The following is a 22,146-nucleotide window of genomic DNA, read 5'->3' on the forward strand; positions in this document are numbered from 1 at the left end:
AACTAGAATGCACGACGAGAAGGAAAACTGCAAGTTGAAGAGACCTGGGAATTCACACTTCATTCTGTTGTTTGGTCCCTGTTCTTTTTCAGCCTGACAGGGTGAATTGGTTCATTTGACCTTTTGCCTTTACCATACCAGATCCCTCAAAGACGTTTTTTGTTTTGTTTTGTTTTATTTTGTTTTTGTTTTTGTTTTTGAGGAATGGCTCCTATTGGCTACTATGAAGACATGTTTGTGATGGTGATGGTTTAAGTACTGGGAACGGCTCTCTGGTGTCAGTACTACCCTAGACCTGAGCCAGAACACCTGACTCCCTAAATGACTTCTGAATGGGTAGAAGAGTAAGGTAGAGATGGATAGAGTGTTTAAATGATCAGTAGGTTAGATCCACATCCTTCATACCGAGGAAGCCAACCAGAGTATGTATGAGTTCTGGTTAGTCGTCTGATACTCAAATTGAGGATTTCTTACATCACATGGCCATTCTATCACTCCAGTCATGTTATGTTTTTATAGGTGCGTATTTGGTTGCAGAAGGATTTGAAGAAATGAACTGAATTATTTTGGCATCACAGTGCACATTCCAAATTGATTTTAGACTGTCCGTAGCTGTGCAGCTACCGGGAGTTCAGAAGTGACCAAAACCCTTTCAACAGCTCAATGTAACTATTGCTGTAAGAATAAGCTTTTAGGTGCTATGAGAGCACCCAGCAGGGACAAACGGTCCTAGAGTTTAAGGTTTTAAAAATGGAAGTGTAGACAAATGTGGGAGCAGATCAATAGTGAGCAGTAAATGAAAACTCTGAAAGAACTAAGTATGGAAGGTAGAAAACTGGTGTAGGACCATAAAGGGAAGTTAAAAATCAAGTGCTCTTTGAAAGGATCACAAAGTACTCAAGGAATCTAATGGAGGTAGGCAACACATGGGAGCTGTAGGGAGACCAGGGCCATTCCATGAAAGCAAAAGGGTGTGGAAAACCAGTGAATAGGAAACCAGTATTTTCAGTTACTATCCCCAAAACTACCTTCACCTATAGCAAAATTTAGGTGTTTGTATATACATTTCTTTGATGCCATTAAAGGTTTATTTCAGAGTGAGAAGTAGGGGTAGAGGGAGAGAGTCTCAAGCAGACTCCAGCTGAGTAAGGAACCTGATGTGGGCCTTGATAGGATTCAAATCAGGACCAGAACTGAAACCAAGAGTCAGACACTTAAACCCTTGCACCACCCAGACACCTCTTTGATACCAGTAAAGAGGTTATAGGGACACCAGGCTGGCTCAGTAGAGCATGCCACTTTTGATCTCCAGGTTGTGAGGTTCAGCCCCATCTTGGGTGTAAATCTTTAAGAAAGCTGTGAAGTACAGATTGTTTTAGCTTTATTTTTGAGTTAAAAATTTTTGTGACTTCGTTGATTTAAAATCATGAGTTGTACATTTATCTACTAAGTATCATGGTTCAAACCTTAAGGCCAGAGCTAGGTCATCTCCGTGAACTGAGTCAATATCTGCAGAAATTGTCTGCATTTTATATAGGCCTTTAGTTTACAAGGTGCTTATTAAGCTTTTAATTTTTGTTACTTTGGTATAAGACTAGTAAAATGAGTCCCACTGCTCAACAGATTGAACAGTTTGCATTTTGCCCCTTTATTGTTATGCACATCTCTTTAAAGCATGCATTGAACATTTTTATTTTTATTTATCTTTTTTTATTAGAGCATGAGAGGGGTTCAGAGAAGAGGGAGGGAGAGTGAGAATCATAAGGAGGCTTCACAGCCAGTGCAGAGCCCTATAAGGGACTTGATCTCACAACCCTGAGATCATGGTCTGAGCCTAAATCAAAAGTCAGATGCTTAACCAACTGAGGCACTCAGGTGCCTCTGTACCTAAATATTTTAATGTAGATTTCTCTAAGAACAAAGACCTGCCCATATTAATCGTGGTACAGTTACCAAAATCAGAATATTTTAAGATTGACCCAATTTTCTAGTTCAGCCTGTTTTCATCAGTTATCCCAAGTGTCTTTTGTAACACTTCAAGTTGTTCAGGATCCAACACAGGGCCATTTATTGTACTTAGTTGTGTCTGTGTAGTGTTTATTAATTTGGAACAATTCCTCACCCTTTGTCATTCATGACTTTAATATTCTGTGTGTGTGTGCGTGTTTTATTTTCCAGCTGTGTTCGCTGAGGGTCTGGAACCTGTGCTATTAACAGTAGCAGTGAGCACACCTGAGCACCCACATCTTAATTTCTAAATACTGAAAGGAACCATGGGTTCTTGGAGAAATGTCCAGCTTCAGGGCTGGGGTAGAGAAAATAGAAGATGAACCTGGAACATTCTGTTGTGCCAGAATGAAAGGAAATCTCAAAAAATGATGAGTGCATTTCAGAATGCTGGAGTCACACCCCAAATGTTCCTATTGGCCAAATGTGATTATGAAAGTATTGATTACAATATAACACTAAATATCCATGATTTCTTTATTCGTATAAAAAATGGGGAGAAGGGAAAGCTTATTTTAAAAGAGTACCAGCCAAGAAAAGTAATGCTGTGTTTGAAAAGTCATAATTTTACTAAAGGGAGAAGGTACAGTTTTGATGAGCAGGAATGTTTATGTCATCCTAAAACTATTACTTGCTATGTAAAAATACACCTTGCCAGGAGATATTCTAAGAAATAACTAGCCTGGACACTCAGTTGGAAAGGTGGTGTAATTGTCCCCATTTTAAAGATTGAAAGTTTCATAGAATGTCTTGGGGAATTAAAGAATTTGAATCCATATAGAACTTGACAGTTGTCAAAATGTTGTGCTTCATCTGACTTCATTATAACAGTCCTGAAACAACTAATATTCTTTCCATTAGAAAATAATTGAGAAAAGTAGGATTACCCAAGATACAACCTTTGTCAAGTTTTACAGAGCCAGGATCGAAACCTGATTTCCTTTAGTTTTTATATGGTTAGACCTGGTACCCATCCCTATATAAATTTTGTCACCATTTGAAAGCCAGAGGTTGGAAACGCCTGGGTGGCTCAGGGGTTGAGTGTCTGCCTTTGACTCAGGGTGTGATCCCCAAGTCTTGGGATCAAGTCCCACATTGGGCTCCCTGCATGGAGCCTGCTTCTCCCTCTGCCTGTGTCTCTGCCTCTCTCTCTCTCTCTCTGTGTCTCTCATGAATAAATAAAATCTTTTAAAAAAAGAGGTTGATAATATTAACCATGATTTGTTGAATGCTATATGCCAGGCACCTTTCCAAGTGTGTTACATGTATTCGCCTAATTGTCACAGCCTCCCATGAGGTAAGTCATGTCTCCCTTTTAATTTTGAGGATCCTGAACCACAGGGCTGCAGTAGTTACTTCCATGCTCTTGACATCTCTAACAACTTACCCCTTTAAAATAATTTGTTGTCTGTATATCTTTAAATGCATATCAAATGGGATGGCAGCCTAGGAGTTAAAAGTCCAAAACCATGCCCTAAAAGGTTTTCAGAAATAAGCTTGGGATGTTGGTAGAGTCTGCATTTAGGGCCAAATACTACATTGTTTTCTTCAGTCTGTTGAAAATCAGTTGATGAAAGTGAAGCCCAGAAAGATTCATGTACTGAAATTAACCACAACGAAGACTAGAACCCAGGCCAAAAAGAATTTCCCTCCCAGTGGCACTTGCCATCAAGCCAGAGCAATTCGTTTATATATTGCATTTATCAGCCAACTTTTACCTAGTTACACCAAGTACCTCATCTGCGTGCTAATGATGGCAAGAAAATGTTAGCCTGTTTTGCTACTCACTGGTCTTAGTAAAAATCGGGAAAAAAAAATTTTGAAATCACCTTAAAGCAATTAAAATGTAAAATTAAGTATCACCCCTGCCCAGGTACCTAGCGTGCCCGGCGCAGAGGTTTAAAAGACCTTTGGGGGTCGCCGATCCGCCTGGGGTCAGGGCGGTCGGGCCCGTGGGGACAGTCCCTTCCCCCCAGACTCTGCCGTCCACCCCCACCCCCGCGGGTTGGGGTCGCCGCGCCACCCACGGGTCCTGGCGGCGGCCGGGACGGGGCTGCCCGGTGGCTGTGGGGCCGTGCGCGTGCGCCCCCAAGTCCCCGGCGTGGGGCTGGGCAGGTGGGAACCTGTGGGGTTAAAAAAATTGTCAGTGTTGGGTTGTGTAAGATACGCTATCTATGATCAAGAGTGGAATGCATTAAAATTGCATTCTACTAGATACACAAATTTGGTCAAGTTACTTTTCTTTGTGGTTATATTTCCTGTACATTTTTTAATTTTTTGTTTATTTATTATTTATGATAGTCACACACAGAGAGAGAGAGAGGCAGAGGGAGAAGCAGGCTCCATGCACCAGGAGCCCGACGTGGGACTCGATCCTGGGTCTCCAGGATCGCGCCCTGGGCCAAAGGCAGGCGCCAAACCGCTGTGCCACCCAGGGATCCCTATTTCCTGTACATTTTTGGAGCATTTTCACACAATCAGGTCTGTGTAGGTTATTCTAATACATTAATCCATTCACTGAAAGGGTATTCCTTCAGTACTGTAGTACTTTTATAGCTTGGTAATGACATTTATGGACTATAGTGTCTTAGGTAGAAAAAATGTAGCCCTCTCTCAACATTACCATATAAAGTCTGCAATGTTACTGTACAGAGAAGTAAATAGTTTGAATAACCATTGGAAACAATTTCTTGTTTGATGTCAGGCAGCCATACATTGGTTCTCTGCCAATGGACAGTGGCACAAATCTTGGTGGTGATAAAGTGCATTAGATATTTAGGATTGGAAGAAAGGGGGAAGGTGGGTATTTTTAGGAACTGCTCTCAACAGTTGCTAAGTAAATATTTTTTATTAATTGCAAAACTGGTTTGAACTATAGTAACATGCAACTCCATTAAGAGTGTAATGATATAGTCTAGATTTAGAAGCACTGTAAAACATACTAAGTTAGCTTCTAGATGGTATGTGTGGGTGCAAGTGCACATGTGAGAATAAAGACCAAAAAACATGACAGTATTCTTGAGTATTTTTAATATTTTGACCACCCTGCCCCTTGCAAAATGGTGAAGAAAGTATGTTACTGCTTCTCTATTTTGAATATTATATGACAAAGCATGTATGGTTTTTTATCAAGCCTGTGTACAGAAGTGCAAGTCGTGCACAAACAGTAATAGGGATTAATTTTATGCACAAATAGATTAGCAGATAAAGAGCATTTACTGAGTCTCAAGTGCCAGGCACTGTGCCACTCCCTGGGAATTCAGGAGTGACAATTCATATGAGACTACGCAATATGGGATGTTACCAAAATAAGTGCAATACTAGTGAAGCAGATGGAAGTCAGAGGAGACAATCAGACTTGCATCTTGAAGGATGAGTAAGATTCCATTAGGCAAAGGAGACTCCTCACTTTTGAGGCTATTCCTGGAGGAATGGTACCAGAACACACTCACAGGAGTAATTTAATCTGGCCTGATACTCTAGTGTGGAGCCAGCTAAGTGGCTCAGGCAGTGGATGGTAGGGATTCCACATCTCTTATAATGAGATTACCTGAGTCATATGTAAGCTATACATGGGTTTGTACAAAAAGTTTAAATAATTCAGAAGTAAAGACCGTTTAGCCCAAATACAAGCCCTTGCACTGCAGTCAAGGAGGAAATCAGCATGGAAATAATGAGAGAAAATGACCTTAAGTGGTAGGGGGCAGAGGATGACAAGGTATGGGAAAATCCAAGCTGCAAGCATAAACTGGACTTATGAGAGGTGTTGGGCGGTGGGTGGGGGTGGAGATGAGGTGGTTTCCCCAGCAGACAGCAGAATATCATCCCTTTACATCAATCCCACGTCTGCCTACAATGTCATGCTCATGATACTAACAGTTGGCTCAATAACCTTCTAAATTGGTGATGATGGTTAGGAGTCCCTGGGTGCTGTTACATACTGAAGGAAATCTTTTTGTTGGACTTTAAGGCTAATAATCTGCCCCAGTAGAATAAATGTATTCAATGTCTTTAATTAAAAAAAAAAAATTTATGTGTTTGGCAGCACAAGTAGGGAGAGCAGGAGAGAGAGGCTCCCCACTGAGCAGGGAGCTCGATGTGGGGCTCGTTCCCAGGATGGGATCAAGGCCTGAGCTGAAGGCAGATGCTTAACCAACTGAGCCACCCAGGCGCCTTCAATGTCTTTATAAATGCCATTTGTCTATCTTCAATTTCTACCTTTAGAGGAAAATGTGCTGTGTTTATAACAGCATCAAGAAAGACAATATCGTACATTAATTTTAGTGTGTATTGTCACCCAGGAGAATATTAAGCCTGATGGGGGACTTTGCTGCTTGCAAAATCTGGAGATACCCAATGCTCTGCTTTTGTGTCTCCAAATGCTATATATGGAATAGTAACCAGCTAAGATGGATAAACAAAATAACAATACATTGGAAAGTCAATACGATCATTGAAGCTTGAAGCTTGTGATCTTCCTTTGGAATAATACCCTGTCCAAGGTCACAGAGCTGGTTAGCTGCAGGTCTAGGAAAACGTCCAGCTAGAGCCCTTTTGAGCTGCTAAACTGCTACCCTAGGCACAGGGTAGTGACTGTCATCAATATAGTCCTGGGAACCAATAGCAGTATGTGGGAATTTGTTAGAAATACAAATTCTCATGCCCAGCTCCAGACCTACTGAATAGAGCTTAGAATGGAGCCCAGCAATCTGTTTATTAAGAAGAACCTTCAAGCGATTCTCATGCTCACTAAAATTTGAGCAACACTGGCACAGGAGAATGAGACCAAATGAGAAATGAAGGGAACCTGGGAAGATAACCTGCACAGAAGACCAATGATTTGTTTCAGTTTGCTCACCTATAAAAGGAAATAACCTCCGGATTGTGGCCCTACTGGTGGCTGAGTACAGAATGAAGTCAGAAACCCCATTTGGGAAAAAGATTTGCCCCAGACAAGGGGAGATTGAAGCATTCTCCTCTTCACAAAAACTGTGCATCTCTTCCCAGCTCCACATTTGGTGGCATGTTGGTAACTAGAAATGAGCTGTGGAGAGAAGTTGGAAAAACCTTTCATTCCAGGGTGTTCCTGTTGATCAGTACATAACAGGTTTCAGATTACAAAACTCATCATTTCTTTGTCCTAGTTTGTAACCCTCAGAACGTGGGTTAAAATTACTTTGTAAATGCTTGACATAAAAAAATCCCTTTAAGTTGCAAACTTTTAAGAAATGTCAATTTAGGGAGGAAACCTAATGCATACATCTTAACAGGGTTTTGTTATCTATTAAAACCAGTTATCCATGAACCCTGTGAAGCCCCATATTTTGCATGACTTTAAGGCATAAGGTCAGAAGTACCCCAAGTCAGAGATGTAGATTAGGAAGTTGTCACCAGAGGGGTGATAATTGAAATCCCAAGACTAGGTGAGTTTTTCCAGATTCCATTTTGACCTGGATGTGTAGAGGGTTGAACATAGTACCCCAGGGCATACAAAGGTAAAGGATAGGGCAGCCCGGGTGGCTCAGTGGTTTAGCGCTGCCTGTGGCCCAGGGTGTGATCCTGGAGACCCAGGATCGAGTCCTGAGTTGGGCTCCCTGTGTGGAGCCTGCTTCTGTCTCTGCCTCTCTCTCTCTTTTTCTCTCTTTCTGTGTATGTCTGTCTCTCATGGATAAATAAAATCTTAAAAAAAAAAAAAAAAAGGTAAAGGATAATGAACCACTGAAGAATGAGAGTCGTCACAGTGAAGGACATCCAGTAAGTCAACAGTGCCATACAGGGAGGTCAAGAAGGAAGCTTCACAGTTTATTAGTCAAGACAAACTTCATGCTAATTGCTGCAATGGCCAAACTTGAGAATAACGGCTTTATGCAAGATGTATTTCTCCTTAATGTGAGAAATACATCTTGGCCTTCCAGGCTAATGCAGCAGAGAAAGACACTGGGGATAGGTCAACAGTGAACTGCCTCAGGGAGTGATGTGTGTCACTTTTTTTTTTCTGTAAACCATTGGCCAGAACCAGTCAGGTCCACTCTTATTTGCAAAGGAGGCTTACAAATGTAAGGGAGAGGATAGGTGTTCAGGTAGTTCCAATTTTCTTGGTCGCAGATTGTTTGCAAGTAGCGTTGTAGAGAAAGTCAGATGTGTCAGAAAACTGCCTCTGGCTGTTTATACCCTCAGGTATCCAGGCTAGGTTTTCCAGGAAGGCAGAGCCTAGAGCCAGTAAACTCCCATGGCTCTCTGGCACAGATTTTCTTGCCACTGTCAGGGCTTGTCACATAGGAAAACAAGCCATGCAGTTCCCGTTGCTAAGAAATATATAAACACAGTGAGAAATAATCTGCCTCTCTGCTGAGGGTTTAGTGTTGCAACTCTCCCATAAATGACCAACAGTTGTTTGACCTTTGGGGGGGCCGTATCTCTGTTGGCATAGCAATAAGGAAGAAAAAAGTGTGTGTCTCCCCTGCAGGAAGAGGAGTTTCTTTTAGGGTAGAAGTCATAATTTCATTTTTTACTTTGTACTCAAACTAGCACAAGAAGGTAACCAGTAAGACTGCTGTAGAATATTCATGCAGACCAGGGTAGTATTACCTTCCTTTCAGCACTACTATGCTGTTGATTCATTGCATTTGTGGTCAATTAAAATCCTGAATTATATCTTTTTTAAGATCTGTTGCCAGGCCACATCTATCTAGAACCTATGCAAATAACAATAAATAATTTATTTGTCTATGTGCTGATTTTAATATATTTTTTCTAAATAAGCTCTATGCCCGACATGGGGCTTGAACCCACAACCCTGAGATCAAGAGTCCCATGCTCCACCGACTGAGCCAGGCAGGTTCTCCTATCTATATGCTGATGTCAGATTCAAAGCTTTTAAATGGCTCCCCATCAGTCAGTACTACCCCCAAAAGAGATCAGCAAAAGCTCCCCAGCTTCAGCTCTTTGAAAGTAGAATTCTCTCCCTAATTCCCTCCCTAGCTGCAAAAGGGATTTTATCAACCTTTGCTCCAGGGGCTGTGCGTGTGTTGCATTGTGTTTAAATATGTTTTCAAAAGGTCTGTTGCAGGCCTACCTAAGTCTCATGCAACTTTAATTCTTTTTCTTCCTCCAAACTGTGCTGACCCCTCAAGAAGACTGATCCATTAGAAAGTACTTTCTTAGGCTTGCCCATCGCATCAGAACCTGCCATCTCTTCTGCTCCCCCAAAATCCACCGAGGTGGACTTGCACTTACTTGAATCTGGTTACTAACCAGCCCTGGAGCCCATACTTGAGGTGGCTCGTTACTTGGGTTAAGCCGTGTGCCCTGCGATTTGCCACACACAGTGTGTGATAATCTCTCACCTCCAGCTGTTGTGCCACTTGAGCACCGAGTACCGTGCCTTACAATGGCTAAGTATCCCTCGTCTCCACATGAATCTACTATTTTGCCTGCTGATCCTCTAATTAATTCTCTCGAGGAATGGCAACTTCCCAGCAGAACACCTGAGGACGATCCTTGACTCTCTTTTTTTCTTTTTTTCTTGACTTTCTATCAAAGTCCAACTCCTCACTGTCCTTACTGGTTCTGCCTTCACTGGGCCTTTATCATCCCTTATCCTGACCGCTCCAGTAGCCTCTGATCTAGTCTCCTTGCCTTGGGTCTAACCTCCCCAGTCATTCTGCACATCATTCTTCCTGAGTGTGCCCCCCACTCCCCAGCTTTCAGCATAATGAGCAGACTCCATGATCTGGCTCCTGCTTACCAACCTATCCCAGCTAATCTCTTGACTTCTATCCCTAGCCCCAATCTCCAACACTCTGCCCTCCAGATATACTCGAAGTTCCCAGAACTCCCTGTGTCATCATGTCTTCATCTACTCCTCTGTGCTAGTAACGCCTTCCACTTTCTCCTCCAACCTGCCCACTAGTTCAATCCAAAGATTTCTAGAAAGTTTCACCCATCCCACCAGAAGGGCTGACCACTCTCTCCCTCTGTGCCTCACCGCAGCACCTTCCTGTGTTTGCAGTTATACTTCTGTGATTACTCATCTGAATGTTCCTCCCTCACCAGATTGAGAGCTCCTCAAGGGCCAGGACTCCCTTTCCGTCTGTAGTGTTCATGTGTGAGGAAAGGCACGTGAGGAGCAGAAGCTTAGTGAATGGTTCTTTACTGATGGACTCATGGACAACATTAGCTCAAAGCTGAGATAAGACTGCCTTGGGGGTAGGGGACAAGGGACTTCAAACCAGATAGGAACTCAGAAATCTATAGGACACAGTGTCTCAAAACAGGCATATGTTTCACCCAGAGATGTGTTTGTCCCTCTCTAGGAACATAGTGGGGAGACGGGGAGAGAACACAGGTTTAAATATTAAAAAATAGCAAAGAGTCTAAAGATGTTATTATACTTTTTTTTTTTTAAGTGAAGGGACATTCATGATCATAAATCTTTAGGACAAGGTTGTACCTTTTAAGTGTATGTTTAAAAATATGATCCAGGCAGCCCCAGTGGCACAGCATTTTGGTGCCGCCTGCAGCCTGGGGTGTGATCCTGGAGACCCGGGATCGAGTCCCACATCGGGCTCCCTGCATGGAGCCTGCTTCTCCCTCTGCCTGTGTTTCTGCCCCTCTCTCTCTCTGTGTCTATGAATAAATAAATAAAATCTTAAAAAATAAAAAATAAAATAAATAAAAAAATAAAAATATGATCCAGGGGAACCTAGGTGGCTCAGTTGGTTAATTGTCTTAGCTCTTGGTTTCAGCTCAGGTCATAATCTCAGGGTCCTGAGATCAAGCTCCATATCAGGCTCCGTGCTCGGCTGGGAGCCTGCTTGTCTCTGCTCCCTCTCCCACTCGTCTCTAAAAAAAGAAAAAAAAAGAAAAAAGAAATCCAGTACTCTTTGCAAGAGGAACTGAGGACCAGAAAAGAGGGACTGGGGCACCTGGCTGGCTCCATCAGTGGAGCTTGTGATTCTTGATCTCAGGGTCATGAATTCAAGTCCCATGTTGGGTGTAGAGATCACTTTGAAAAAAGAAAAATAGGGACGCCTGGTGATCAGTTGGTTAAGCATCTGCCTTCGACTCAGGTCATGATCCTGGGGTCCTGGGATCGAGCCTCATATCCAGCTCCCTGCTCAGCAGGTAATCTGCTTCTCTCTTCTCTCTCCCTCTGTCCCCTCCCCTCCACCATACTCTCTCTCTCTTTCAAACAAATAAAATCTTAAAAAAATAAAAAATAAAAAGGAAACTGAGCACACTGAGGCCACAAAGCAAATGGCATAGTGGTTTCTTCCCTCCTAATCCTGTTTTCTGGTCACACTATACCATACTTCTTGTGTGAATTGATTTAGACCAGAAAAGAGGGAGAGCAAATGATCTCACTCCTCCCAAAATAAGGAACTGCAAGTTAGGTAAGAGCTTCTCTTCTCTTCTCCTCTTCTCTTCTCTTCTCTTCTCTTCTCTTCTCTTCTCTTCTCTTCTCTTCTCTTCTCTTCTCCTTTCTCCTCTCCTCTCCTCTCCTCTCCTCTCCTCTCCTCTCCTCTCCTCTCCTCTCCTCTCCTCTCCTCTCCTTTCTCTTCCTTTCTTCCTTCCTTTCTCCCTCCCTCCCTCCTTCCCTTCCTTTCTTTTTTCCTAAGTAATCTCTATGCCCAGTGTGAGGCTTGAACTCACAAACCCAAGATGAAGAGTCATCTGCCCCACCAACTAAGATGGCCGAGTGCCTCATAGATAAGTTTCTTGAGAAAAGTAGGGTGTGGATGGCCATCTTGATTGCCATTGCTCACTTTTGTCTTTATACTCTTTTGCTCACATGTCTCCTAAAAGACATTTGAAAAGTGGTGTATCCCTTTGTACACTTTTAAGCTGACATCAAATTAAAAAAATATATATTTTTTTACTATAACCTTAAATAGTTGCAAAGGATGTTCTTGGAGGGTTTTTACAGGGTGCCAGGGTGCTGCACATTGGTGCCTCTTTTCTGAGCACCAGTAGAATACAATTTTGAAATTGTTATCTTCAATTATATCCCTAAGGAATGTCAATAAAAGGTATCTACAATGTGGCCTCCTTTCAAGTGTAGCTTGGTGAGCTGGGGTATTTGTTGAGGAACGGAAGCCACACCTTTTGGGGTCAGTGGTGCTCAGCATCATCCCTTGAAAAAAGTACATGGGCAAATTCTGGTCAGAAATTTTACATTATTCCTTTCTCTTCTTCCAACTCCTATTTATGTTCATCCTACTGTCACCACAGGACTTTATCATACGTACAATTCGTTTTCTTTTTTTTTTTTTTAAGATTTTATTTATTTATTCATGAGAGACACACAGAGAGAGGCAGAGACACAGGCAGAGGGAGAAGCAGGCTCCACGCAGGGAGCCCGATATGGGACTCAATCCTGGGTCTCCAGGATCACTCCCTGGGCTGAAGGCAGGTGCTAAACCACTGAGCCACCCAGGCTGCCCTGCACTTCATTTTCATGCCCTACTGTCTTTTTTTTTTTTTTTTTTAAGATTTTATTTGTTCATGAGAGGCACAGAGAGAGAGGCAGAGACATAGGCAGAGGGAGAAGCAGGCTCCATGCAGGAAGCCCAATATGGGACTCCATCCTGGGACTCCAGGATCATGCCCTGGGCTGAAGCCAGACACTCAACCCCTGAGCCACCCGGGTGTCCCATGCCCTACTGTCTTTTAATGATTGCCATTTTGTACCTTTTTGAAACAAAAATACTCACTTAAATTCCAATGTTAATTTTTTTTTTTAAAGTAAACTCTACAGCCAGTGTGCAGCTCAAGCTCACCACTCTGAGATCAAGAGCCTCATGCTCTACTGACTGAGCCAGCCAGGCATTCCTCCAATTATAATTTTATTTTCTTGTGGCTATAAACCTTGAAGTGTCATTTCTTCTGGCTAGAGATGCCATTGCAGTTCTTATACCTAATTGACCAAAAGCCATACAAGTGCATTACAAATTTTGATAGCTATTTGCATATGGAGGGTTAAATTGTATTTACTGAGAGGGATTTTTTAAACGCACATTCACATATACATTCATCAATGCTATTTATGTCTAGGCTGAGACAGGAATCACCATCAGTACTACCGCTAGTACATTTTAATCCATGTATGAATTTTGAAGCCTTGCTTGCATAATCAGATGGAGCTGGAGAGGGCTTAGTTATTGCAGTGCCACTCAGTTCTTTGAATTCTTTCCAAGATACACGCCAAAAATTACTTAGAGATCTTTTATAAAAAATTAATGAACAATTCCATTAGATCTTCCCTCAATGCTGTGCCATGGCAACCTCTTTTCTCTAAGTCTGTTTCCCTGAAGGAGCTTCCAGAACAAGGTAGAACAGTTGCCAATATGCCCACTGACTGGAGGCCCATGAGAGTAGAGGCTGCTTGGGCAGAGCTACCCACAGGTCTCAGCGTCCTAAGCCCACAAGAAGCCCCTGATAGTTCTCCTCCAGCTCTGGCTTACCCCTTTTCCCTCTCCAGGTCCAAATCTCTGGATCTGGTGCCTGAAATTCCCTGGAGCTGAAAATCAGGATTGTTTTCCGCCTCCCACTCTCTCCCTAAGCTGACTACCTCCGCGGGACAAAGACTCACACTGTGTAATTTGCCAATCAATCCGGTAATCTAAAATGATGGTGCTGCTCTTAAAAACAGCATCAGCAAAGAGATGGCCTCTGCAAGCTGGCCTGCCACATTCACCTCCTGGGTTCAAAATGATGTGCTTTTTAAAAGGCAAGTTTGCTGAAAGCTTTCGGTGTCAGCTTTTTGAGCCATTTACAATCAGCTCTCATACAATGTAGGCCACTAGCAGGCTCTACCCGATTCACTAAACCACTCTAGAAAATTGTGTGGCGCTGGCCCCAACTCGCCTCTGTTAGCATTTTAGTTCAGAGCATTCACTTTGCTTTTGTATCTGGGCCTACTTGGATTCTTGCCTCATTCTGACCGCATTAATTCTCTCAGGTTTCACCAGGACCCTCTCCTTGGCTTGCTCCCGTTTCTAATAAAGTCACAACATCAGAGCTGTGTACATCCGTAACTTCTTGCATTATTGACCTTTGCTCTGAAACAGAAACAGAATCCTCTTTGCTCCTGGAAGGCTGCTTGATGCCTTGGAAATAGCCCGGAAGCTGGGGGAGGCAGATGCCAGGGTAACTGGTCTGCACCGTGTCACGGACAGTGAGCCAGGCTCGCTCTCTCCTCTACCAGCGACAGTCAGTCCTACACCCACACAACTGGATACAGACGTTTGCTCTGTCTTATCCTCCCACCCAGGATCTCGGGAGGTTCAAAAGCTTTGGTGTGTTTAGATAGATAGCGCCAAGCGTGCAGGTAGTTGGTGAATGTTGGCGGCCATTGTTAGAATCCAAGAGGACCGTATTCCTCAGAATCGGAGGCCTGTTTCACGAGGAAATCTTTCTCATGATTTCAGGGAACGTGGTGGATTTGGTAGATTTCGATGGATGAAGAACAGAGCTGACTGGTAAGCAGACCGCTTAAGAGGCTTGCAGCATTATCTCCTTAGGCCCACGGTCCCCAGGGGGAGGAGGAGGGACCACAGGGCTGGGGCCTGGGCTGCCAGGGAAAGTGGGTGAAGGGCTGCTTTGTCAGCTCGGACAGGGCTGGTTTCCACAGCTCTTCAGGCCAGCGGGGTGGAGCCCAGGCTGCGGGTGAGTCATGGTGGCTGCGTGTGTGGGCAGCAGTCGGCCCCACCTGCCTAGTGGAGGGAGCGCTGGGGCACCTGGGAGAGCCAGTCCTGCCCTGGGTGGTGGCCCCAAAAGAGCCCCCTTTCCCAGCCCTGAGCCGGGGACACTAGGAAATGCTCCCCCTGAAGCCAGGGAAAGAGCATGTGTTCATGACCAGGGCCCACGGCCCCCATCCAGGAGGTGGAGGAGGCCCAGGCCCTGCCCTCAGACGGCTGTGGTCCCCCCGGAACATAGAGACCCACCCGGAGGGGCGCGGGGAAGCCGAGTGAGTGACCAAGGCTGCAGCCTGGAGTCACAGATCTGGGTGTCGTTTGTGGCTGCTGCTTACTAACCACACGAGTCTAGGCAGATCACTCACCTTGGCTCCAAAGAAGGGGATGATGCCGGCCCCACAGGGGTTTTTTTTATAAAAATTCAGTAATGTTTCATAAAACATAGGTCAATATAAAGGTCTCTGCAAATGGCTAGCTGACAGACTTGACGGTTTTCTAGGCAGAGCCCAGTCAAGGGTCTAGGGCTGGAAAGTGAGGTGGTTTTTTTTGAAAGATTTTATTTCTTTATTCATGAGACACACACACACACACACACACACACACACACAGAGGCAGAGACACAGGTAGAGGGAGAAGCAGGCTCCATGCAGGGAGCCTGATGTAGGACTTGATCCTGGGACCCTGGGATCATGACCTGAACCAAGGGCAGATGCTCAACCACTGAGCCACCCAGGTGTCCCAGTGATGTCCTTCTGAGGTCTGAGGAGGCTGCCGTGTAGTTCCAATGGCTGACAGGAGGGTACCTTGACTGTGGGGGTCATGAAGACTAGACTCTAGAGGTAGGCATTTGCTCCTTAAGTCATGCAGAATCTGTGACTGTCTGCAGCAGGAAGGGTGACTTCAGGTCTCTAGAAGATGGGGCTATACTGTGTCTTCCAACATAGGGCTTGGGGGGGTTTGGTCAGTAAAACAACAACACAAAAACAAAAAAATATAAGGCTTGGCATGTTTCCTTGGTGAGGTGACATGAGCAGTGAGGACAAGGCAAAATGTCCACCCCCCTGGGACACACCGCACTTCACCCTTGGCGAGTTAAGAAGCCAGTGAGTGACCTGAGGCTCAGCTGAGAGACCCCCTCGCCTGAGCTCCTCAAGGCCCAGACCTTAGTGTAGAGACCAGGCTTGCAGAAATCTCTGGCTACTGCAGTAGAATGAAAGAAAAATCAGGAGGGCTTCCTGGCTGGCTCAGTTGGCAGAGCATGTGACTCTTGATCTCGGGGTTGTGAGTTTGAGCCCCACCTTGGGTGTAGAGATTACTTAAAAATAAAATCTTGGGGATGCCTGGGTGGCTCAGTCAGTTAAGCGTCTGACTCTGTGATCTCAGCTCAGGTCTTGATCTCAGGGCCATGAGTTCAAATTCTGTGTTGGGCTCCACGCTGAGCTTAGAGCTTACTTAAGAAGAGAAAAAAAGTCTTGGGATCCCTGGATGGCGCAGCGGTTTGGCGCCTGCCTTTGGCCCAGGGTGCGATCCTGGAGACCCGGGATCGAATCCCACGTCGGGCTCCCTGCATGGAGCCTGCTTCTCCCTCTGCCTGTGTCTCTGCCTCTCTCTCTCTCTCTCTCTGTGACTATCATAAATAAATAAAAATTAAAAAAAAAAAGAAAAAAGTCTTAAAAAAAAAAAAAATCAGGAGCCTCTGAGCCAGTCCCTTATTTTACAGAAGGAAGAACAGCCCAGAGTGGGAGCTTGATGTGTGTAAGTCACACAGCAGGCAGTGAGAGCCAGCCTCCCATCCCTCCCCCTTCAAAAAGGCCTTGTGGCAGGGAAGGTCGACCTTAGTCACCCAGCAGCCCCCCCCCACACACACACCTCCTCCAGCCAAGCGATGGCCTCCCAGGTCAGGGAGTGGCGGTGAGGTCAGCACTTCTCAGAGGAGGGGAGAGGAGGTGCCGCCCTGCCCCTGGGATGGTCAGGTCTCCACCTCACCTCTCCCTCTCTGGCTCTGGGCAGGAGCTTCCAGTGAACCTGGCTGGGCAGCCTTTGCCTCCTTGGAAAGGCTCCAGGGACATTACAAGGAAAGGGCTCTTGTCTGCAGTCTGTATTCTCCAAGGGCCCTGGCACGCCCTGTCTAGGGGGGCTCGGGGCTGCTCCTCACCCCCTCCCTTCCCCTTCTTTCCATTTCAGGGGTGCTGGGGGGCGGGGAAGAGCAGAGGCACAGCGCACTGAGTCACTTGCAGAAACGGCCCGGGCCGCGTCATCCTTTACAAACTTACAGCCAGCTTATGGCAGCCCTCCGTCCAAAACCCCTCCTCGGTTCCTCGGTCCAGTAAAGCCCGAGTCTGAACAAACCCTGCCTTTCGCGCCTTTGTCACCTCCCGGACTGCAGTTCTGTGTCTCTCCCTCAATCACCCCATCACCCCTCCAGCCTGACCCCTCTCTGCTTCCCTCTCTCCAGACATGGCAGCCCGGCAGCCTCAGGACATTTGCACTTGCTGCCATCCCCCCAGAGCCCTCCTGATCTTTGCTGCGACGTCACCTTCTGGGCTTCTTGGATCACCGTGTTTGAAGACGACACCTGCCCTTCACCCCTCACCTCTTCCTTGGTTTTATTTTTCTCCAACTAACATACTATGTACTTCACCGTTACTTTAACATAACAGCCATCTCGGCCCCGCCAGGATGACAGCAACGTGACAGCAGATGTTTTTGTCACTCTGTACATTCACTGCTGGATCCTTGGGATGTTGCATAGCGCCTGGCACGTAGCGGGCCCCCCACAAGCCCCTGGTGAACACCAAGTGGATAAATGAGGGAATGATTAAACAAATTAAGAGAGCAGCAGAAGCTATTTGGCCCCTCCTGGGCAGAGGATGTCCCTGCCCTCTGTTCTGGAACTCCTGAAAAGTGCCAGACTATGGACTTTGTAAGAGGGAACGGACAAAACCGGGGTCCAGATCTTGGCTGTTTACCAACACCCCCCCCCCCTGAGGCAGTCACCACCTCTCCCCTGCTCCTCCAAGCCCATCTTTTATTTTTTAGACAGCTTAGTCAGCTCCTTTTAGCCCAAGCAAAACCGTCTGGTTTCTTCACATCTGTCTTATTTGCTGGAGGTACAAATTAGACATAATAAAAGGCACAGACCTGAAGCGTGCAGCGTGATGACTTTTTATATGTACGGCCTCCTGGGCCACCACCACCCAGTCCAAGACGCGAGCCATTTCTACCACCCCGGGAGGCTTCCCAAGGTTAGAGACCCTCCTGACTTTATCACCCCAGGATTGGCTGCGTCTAGACCTTCCCCTAAATGAGTCGCAGAGTAGGTGGGCTTTTGTGTCTGGCTTTCCCTGCCCAGAGCTGTGTCTGTGAAGCTTCTCCATGTGGCCTCCTATTGCAGGGTTTGGCTTTTTTACTGCTGTACAGATTCCTCTTCACGTCTTCCTGAGTCGGGATTACGTGATTGGGGCCAGGTTCTTCGTCAGGCCTCACCCTCAGCTCTCGGGTCTCTGGCTTTTCGTGGACACACAGGCTGGAGGGGGACTCAGTTGCTCTGCTCCACACTTGGTGAGGCAGACCGGCCCTTGGAAGGCAGACCAGCATCCCGGGCGAGGGCTGGGCCCTAGAATCAGGCTGGCCTCAAACTGCTCATCTGCCACTTGGGGAGGTGATTTTGGCCAAAGCACTAAGCCTTTATTTCTTTGACCTTAAAATGCAGATAAAATCATACTACTATGTGGCACGGCTGTGAAGATGAAAGAAAATGGCCCATGAGTCCGGTACTCGGGGCTGGGGGATGCTGGATGCATGCTACCTACCTCCGCCAGGGCTTAGACCGCCAGATGCTCGTCCGTAATTGTCTTTATTGGGATCTTTCCCAAGAAGCCAATCCATAGCTCTTTCCTGGCCATCTCCCCTCACCCCCCACGATGCTGCTTGCTCAGGCCTCAGTTTCTTCAACTTGCATAACATTTTATAAATGGGCGAGGAAGAAATACAAGGAAACGCACCTACATAGGGACCATTTACAAGCACCATAATGAAAGCTTTGTATCCTCATTAAACAGGATTCATTAAGAGACCTTCGTTCAGGACTTTGAACTTGAACTTCATAAAGAGCTGAGTGAAGAAGTAGTTTTAAGTGCAGAACGCAGGCACCAATTTGAGATTCAATCTGCTTTCCCAGATGGAGAAGCCTGAGCCACCCACACCCACTCATCATGGTCTGTTGCCTCCCAGCTGGAAAGCCGCCACCTCCACGACGAGGCCACACATGAGACGCAGCCCCACTGAGGGGGCCTGGGCGCCTTATGGGAACACCAATGTCACCCCATGACTCAGCCCCTCAGGACTACCAGCCTGACTGCAGTGACGAGGCACATGCAGTGACTGTATCAAGGGCACGACTAGGGAGCACTTAGTGACCCAGTGACGACCATCACCTCCCCTTCGAACCGTCACAAATGATTAATATCAGCAGTAATAGTATCTGATATGGGCGGGCAGTCAACAATGTGCCAGTCACCCATGAAGTGGGACTCTGAGCCTCTGGGGAGTCACTGCTGCCTTTGTTGATGGGTGAGGTGAGGTCTCAGGACCGGCAGCGAGTGCCAGCCCCCACCCCCACAGCCTCTCCTGACACTGGCCACAGGCCAGGGATGCACTGTCCCTGTGCAGTCCCCCCACAGGGCGGGCTGCGGCACTCGGGGGGCCACCTTGCTGGGAGACCTTTGTTGAGGGATTACCCTGCAGCGGGCCCTTCATGCCCTAGCTCATCTAATCCAATTCAACAAGTCTGCGGGGTGGGTGCCATGGGTTGAATTGTGTGTCTCCCCAAAAGAAGCTGAAGTTCTAACCCCAGGACCTGTGAATGTGACCTTCCTTGGAAGTAGAGTCTCTGCAGAGGATCAAGTTCAGATGAGGTCATTAGGGTGGGCCCGGATCCAGCAGGACTGGTGTCTCCTGATGCAGAGGGGAAGTCTGGACGCTGCACCACGCACAAGGGAAGCGGGGATGATGGAGTAGCTGAGGTGAGCCTATGAGGGTTCCCGAGAGGCTGCTTGCTCCCTCGCAGGTGGGCACGTGCCCGCCCCTGCTGTCCACACTGTCCACTGCCGTGCTGTCCACACCCGCTCACACCCACTGCAGCCTGGCGGCCTCCCCTGGAGAGGGAAGTGCTGAGTCAGTGGCTGGGGGAAGGAGACGCCAACACAGGCCCAGGGCTGGGGCGGGGAGGGCGGGGAGGGTGCTGCGCGTGGAGTGGGGGTGGGTGCTGTAGCTTGAAGACGGAGGAGCCACCAGAAAGCCTGTGCTGGAAGTGCCCGGAAGCGGTGCCCACCTTCCCTCTTCAAGGTCCTGCACTACCCCTGGCACAGGTGGGGACCCTGCCACGGCCACAGAGTGGAGCCCTGGGCCAGCCAGGAAACGAAGGGGTGGCCGAGGGCAGAGGGTTTGGAGATGGGGTAAAGAGAGGGTGAGGGCACTGGCGTCAGGTGCGCCTGGGCTCCCGTTCTGTTTTCTTCACTCACTGGCCCGGTGAATTTGAACTGACCTCCCTTGGCCTCAGTCTCCCCATCTGTAAATTGGAAATATTACCTTATGAAGTAGTGGCAATTTTAAAACTCCCTCAGTGGGATGTCTGGGTAGCTGAGTCACTCAAGCATCTGCCTTCAGCTCAGGTCATGATTCCAGGGTCCTGCGATCGAGCCGCACATCGGGGTCCCTGTTCCACCAGGAGTCTGCTTCTCCCTCTCTCTGATGCTCCCCACCCCCGGCCCTGTGTGTACTCTCTCTCTGTCAAATAAATAAATGAAATCTTTAAAAAAATAATAAAAATAAAAATCCCTCACTTAGCATAGTCCCTGGTGTACAGTAAGGACTCCATAAATGTTAGTGGTTGTTGTCTTCATTGTTATGGGAGTGGCCCTGGACCATCCTGAAAATAAACACGGTGTAGAGGGAACAAGGTGTGGTGGGTCCTGTACAGAGAGGTGCAGCATGAAGCAGCCAGGTGCCAAGCCAGGGTCCCTGCCCGGCTCGGCACGTGTTCCTTGGGTGACCTTGGATGAGCACCGGGGAGCCAGTGTGTGGCTCTTGCAGCCTCTGTAGCAGAAGGCTGGGAGAAGAACAGGGCCGCACTGGGAAGATGGCTTTGACCAAGTGGAGGGATCCATTCAGTGGCTCTTTTCTTCACTTTTTCTTTTCCTTTCCTTTTTTCTTTTTCTTTCTTTTTTTTCTTAAAGATTTTGTTTATTCATGAGAGACACACAGAGAGAGGCAGACATAGGCAGAGGGAGAAACAAGCTCCCTGTGAGGAGCCCGATGACGGGCTTGATCCCAGGACCCCGGGATCACACCCTGAGCCAAAGGCAGACACTCAACCACTGAGTCACCCAGGTGCCCCTCTTTTTTTTTTTTTTTTTTTAACAGCAGCAAAACTCTAAAAGAAATCTAAGGCAGAAAGCCAACAGACACAGATGGAGGCAGCACACCAAGTGGCACAGCCTAGGGCTCCAGTGTCCCACCCTGTTAGGCCCTTCCCCCCCCACACCCACTCGACAGCACCCCAGGACTTCTCAGTGACCCATGGACTGAGTGACCCCCAGCCCTAATGCCCCAAGTCTTCAAGCTAGAAGTTCATTCGTCTTCTTCCTGGTCCCTTCCAACCCAGAAAAGTTGCGATGTGCTGCCTGTACCCCTGTGTGCATGCTGTGTGCATAGCAGGCTGTGCCCAGAAGTCAGGGCACCCCTGGAGTGGATGTGAAGGAGAGGTGACATCTACCCCTCCTTCACTCGAAAACAAACTGGAGGTGACCTGCTGAAAGGAGTTAACAAGTTATAGAGGTGGTCCTCCGGCTGGCTTAGTAACTGGGCCAGCCTTGGCTTACTGACTTCCAAGAGCTGATGGGTGATGTTCCAGGAAGGATGTGGCCAGGGAGGGGATCCCCTTGCTTGATCCAAACCCAGCAAACGCCATGGGGACCAGTGTCTTCAATTCTGGGGCCACCGGAAACATGGGGTGTTGCGCTTGCCTCACTTCTGCGGGCAAGGTCATGCTTTGATTTTTCCCCTCACACTCTGATAGGAATTGCAGGACTCGGAGAGAGATGGCCCCTGCAAGAACCTCACTTTTCCTTTATCCCCATGGTTTGCAGGGCCAAGAGCACCTTTGCGCCTGCAGGTGGGATTCACCGATGGTGAGCCTGAGGCTCGGAGGCCGGGGTGCAAGTCGGGGTCCCCAGGCCCTGAGCTCAGGATTCTGGAGACCACATGCTGCAGATCTCTCTTTCTCATGGGTTTTCGTGGGAATTGTAGGTATAAGTTCTCTGTCATTTTTTGTCTATTAACTTTCTTCAAGATCTTTCTCACTGAACGCATTTATTTATTTATTTATTTTTAAAGATTTTATTTATTTATTCATGAGAGACTCAGAGAGAGGGGGAGAAGC

General features: G+C 46.9%; 1 long non-coding RNA gene across 1 annotated transcript; it reads left to right on the plus strand.

Annotated features, from left to right (window-relative positions):
* Positions 1 to 13,615: 13,615 nt before the first annotated feature.
* LOC144312834 (uncharacterized) lies at positions 13,616 to 17,851 on the plus strand. Its single transcript, XR_013378465.1, has 2 exons — positions 13,616 to 14,489; positions 17,161 to 17,851. It is a non-coding gene; the product is annotated as an uncharacterized LOC144312834 (long non-coding RNA).
* Positions 17,852 to 22,146: the final 4,295 nt, after the last annotated feature.

This window comes from Canis aureus, chromosome 4, assembly GCF_053574225.1.
Source record: "Canis aureus isolate CA01 chromosome 4, VMU_Caureus_v.1.0, whole genome shotgun sequence".
NCBI classification, from domain to species: Eukaryota; Metazoa; Chordata; class Mammalia; order Carnivora; family Canidae; genus Canis; species Canis aureus.